Source organism: Sinocyclocheilus rhinocerous, unplaced genomic scaffold (genome assembly GCF_001515625.1).
Source record: "Sinocyclocheilus rhinocerous isolate Xijiao unplaced genomic scaffold, SAMN03320098_v1.1 scaffold3256, whole genome shotgun sequence".
In the NCBI taxonomy this organism is placed as follows: Eukaryota; Metazoa; Chordata; class Actinopteri; order Cypriniformes; family Cyprinidae; genus Sinocyclocheilus; species Sinocyclocheilus rhinocerous.
The window spans coordinates 24,416-28,480 of NW_015656186.1; the positions used below are offsets into that span (position 1 = coordinate 24,416).

The window sequence follows — 4,065 nt, forward strand, 5'->3', positions numbered from 1 at the left end:
GATTCTATAAATCATGATGTATTCACAGACTTCACTTACTGTGCACAATTTTGTTATTTAGCTAGCCAACATACATATTTTATCTACAGCTATTGTACTCCTCGTTGTGGATTTCAGAATTTATATTGAAGAAACATTGTATAAACATAATTTTAAAAAAAACCTTCTTTATCATTTTGACAATTTGCTGTTAATGTAGACCTACCTACCTGCTTACCAGTTCTGATGGCCTACAACATTTCAAACATGCTCATAAAAATGAATCATGATACTATGACAGAAATGTCTCCACCTATCGGCTGATCTTGACCGTTAGTTTTGTGAATGTTGTAGGACTTTCACAAGATTTGGCAATGTAAGCGAGGCATTTGAGTCTGCCATTAAGCTTGTACATTTGGATTTAATGTGATATCTTAAAATACACTGAATAACAATTAACTGGTTTGTTTGTTTACAGGTAAATTATTATAAATTGAGTGGTTTAGGACTGATTTTAGCAGACAATAAATAATGTACAACTAGGTCTACAGACCTACAGAGATCAGAAGTGCTGTGGTGGCATTTGTTTTCTCTCTCTGCAAAAATAAATAAATAAATAAATAAATAAACTAGAGAACGAGAGACAAAAAAAGACAAATTGAGAATTCAAATCTATAAGAAGTTTATTAGCATTTTTATTAATATTGTTTTATAACATTGCAATATCAATTTTAGACAACCCTCTGTGCAATTTTATATATACAAATCTATATCAATTTTCCCCCTATAGTCTGCTTTAACACAGATGGGCGCATGCCCAGTGTAAAAGCCACACCCTCTTCAAATAAATAAAGCTGAATTTGATTCTTCTCAGTTGAGATGATTTGACTGGAACGTAAACATGAATTTGTCTGCAACACATCCTCTGATGCTCTTTTTAATAGGTAAATATACCTTTATGATGTTTGCTATAGAATTTGGAACAATTACAGAATGACAACATTTGCCATAAATTGAATAAATATACAGTAACATATAACAATGTATATGTTACGGAGGGAACACAGGAAGCGTGCGGATCTGTCTGCAAAGCTTTATTAACCGACATAGTCAGAAACAGGCAAGGGTCAGACAATGGCAACAGGTATATAGAGGGCACTTAGCCTTTTTCACACACAACCAGAAACTACGTCACGCAGGGTAAACGTATTTCCGCCACAGCTGAAACTACGGTGTTTCCATAACATGGAGCGTTATTTCACTGCTTCTCTCTCAACGCTGCCGCGACTCAGGTTCGAGGATGTTGAAAGAATAGTTGGACGGCATTCAACAACTAAAGAAGTAAGGCTGAGCAAGGGCTATAAATTCTTTGTTGAGGAGTTTATACACAATTATCAAGGTAAGTTGACAACTAGCTGGAGCTAGCACTTGCAACGTTATATGAATGCTTACCATTTCGTATGTGTTCAGTTTCAAATGTTGTTGATCGGAAGGTGGTAGTGAGAGCTAGGTGTTATCGTTCTATGATGGAAAATGAGGAGCCCCACACACTTGAGGTTATATGTAACTAATATGCCTGTTGGCTTATGAGTTCATTAGATCAGCTATTATTGTTCTGATAGCAAGTTACTCCAGTTAGTTAAAATAACTGCAGTTGCATATTTTAATTTCCCTTTCTTCCACTTTCACCTGTCGTAACGCATTATTATTATTATTATTATTTTGGTTTTTAGTTAAGTCTCTTTTAAATCTTCTGCAGGTTGCAGACTATATCTATATTTTCTTTCTTGTGACGCTACAGCAACACTTATTCTTAGGCTGTGTCCGAAATCGCCCCCTATACCCTCATTCACTATTCCCTACATTAGGTCACTAATTCAGTTCACTAGACCCTGCGTTGGCGAATGCCGGAAACACAAAACCCGGAAGTGTGAAAAAGGCTGATCAGTGCTGTGTGCAATCAGTGCAATGGACGATGGGATATGTAGTCCAGGATGACATGCAACAGTTTGTGTAGTGCGAGAGTCAATGTAATGGAAGGGTGACCTCTGGTGGTGAGTGAATTGAAGTTCATAGACTGGATTCGTGACAGTACAGCTATATACTTTATTGTACCACATAGTATATACAATATAATATAATAAATGTTCTATAAAATCTGTTTATATCATATAGTTTGCCATTGCTTTGTCATCTAATTTTTAACGTATGATTATACATTTACATTAATTTAGTTTCTTCACAGTTTTAATGGGGTAGTTCATTCAAAAATGAATTCTATGATTCTGTGATTTTTTTTTTTTTTTTTTTTCGTAAATTTTTCAAAGACCTCCAGTGTTGTTTGGACACCAACAGTATTCATATGTTCTTTTGAGTTTCACAGAAGATATGGTGAAATATATCATAGAAATTACTTTGTAACATTATGCTATGCACAGTTATTTCAGACATGGTGCAATACAATGATTAGATGCAATGTAAGTGCAAAATGCAGCTTCCATTTGAATTTGAATCGATGTCTTTCACTTTTTTCTTGACATTTTTCCTTGGTTTCAGGTGTCATCTTTGTAAAACGAGCATCTTTAACTTTCATTAAAATGGTGAAGAGGGGAACTGCTGTCTCTCTTCTGTGTTCAAACATCTTGAAATATCCCAGTTATATAGCCTGGTTCAAGCTAACAAACGATTCTCTTCCACTTTGCATTGTTACTCAATATGTGGGTGAAAAACCAGCAGACTCCATATATTTTAATGGCTTTAAGAAGAATCATGTAGAGATGTCAGTGAACAAAACATTGTCTTCCTTGAAGATTTTAAATGTGGAAATCTCTGACTCTGGGATTTTTTACTGTGGAAGTTTTTGACAAACCACATGATGTTTCACAACAAAACACAGTGGTAGTAAATGGTAATAATCGAGTTTTCATTTGAACTGTTGGTAACATTTATTTATTCCGATATTATTTAAATTCAGTATTTTTCTATTCACTTACTACAAATTACTATTTGTATCCTTTTTTATCTTCAAAGAGACTAATCAGTCCACAGGGGATACAGCAAATACAGATTGTGGTATGTGTCATGCATTTTAAAAGAGGGACTAAGTTTTTCCTCCTTCATAGATTTTTTTTTTTTACAGTAATAATGATGTTCTTTTTGTGTTTCTCTTTTTTTACTTAATTATTTGAATGGTTTTAACAGGGGCAACTGAAGAAACTTTGCGATCCTGTCACATCTATTATACACTGACACTGATCTTGAGCGGCTTGGTTTTGATTCCTACTTTTTTAGCAACTGTAGTCTTAATCAGGTTGAAGGAAAGAAACAAGCAGAAAGAAGGCATGTAAACAATCCACTAGCACACACAGAACAGTAAATACACTTGCAAAAACCTTTAACTATTAGATTAACTTTTTATTTTATGTTTCTGTAATTCTGGTGTTAATAATGATAATCTCCATGAATGATAATTACTGAGTTAGGACAGCAATATTAATGATGACTGTCTTGTTTTGTTTAGATGCCCAGCACTGTGAAAACAATAAAGAGATGAACAAACAGTTGCAGCAGGTATCTCATATCAAAATTTTGTTTAACTTACAGGTTATTTTGATTTGTGCTGAGGTTTATAAATGTTAAAGGACAGGCCCATATCAATATTTTTTTTTTAAAAATGGCTGAGCAGAGTACATCCATAGTATGTTTGCAATTTTTATATTGCCAGGAGGAAGATGCAGACTTGAACTATGCAGCTCTAAGTTTAGACAAGAAGAAGAGCAGAAGACCAGTAAGAAGATTGAAGTAGGTGGAGTCAAATGTAGTTTATGCTGCCACACGATGATCCACAGATCATCAGACCCAACCTTTGTCACAAAACACAAGTGAATCTCTGCTTATGCTAAATGACGAATGACTGTTATTTGCACTAATAGTAGTTAGCTAGATCCAGTCTTATGGACTTTTTGACTAAATTTCAGAGGATCTATAAAAGACGATCTATTTTCATTCATTAGTTCATGTTTTCATAGTTATGACTTCATATTTAAAAAACAAAATTCAGCAAATATAAATATTGTGTAAATGCAT

At 34.1% G+C, this 4,065-nt stretch overlaps 1 pseudogene; it reads left to right on the forward strand.

The window, feature by feature from the left end:
* The first annotated feature begins 866 nt into the window (after positions 1 to 866).
* Positions 867 to 3,820, forward strand: LOC107719863 (uncharacterized; annotated as a pseudogene).
* The last annotated feature ends 245 nt before the right edge of the window (positions 3,821 to 4,065 follow it).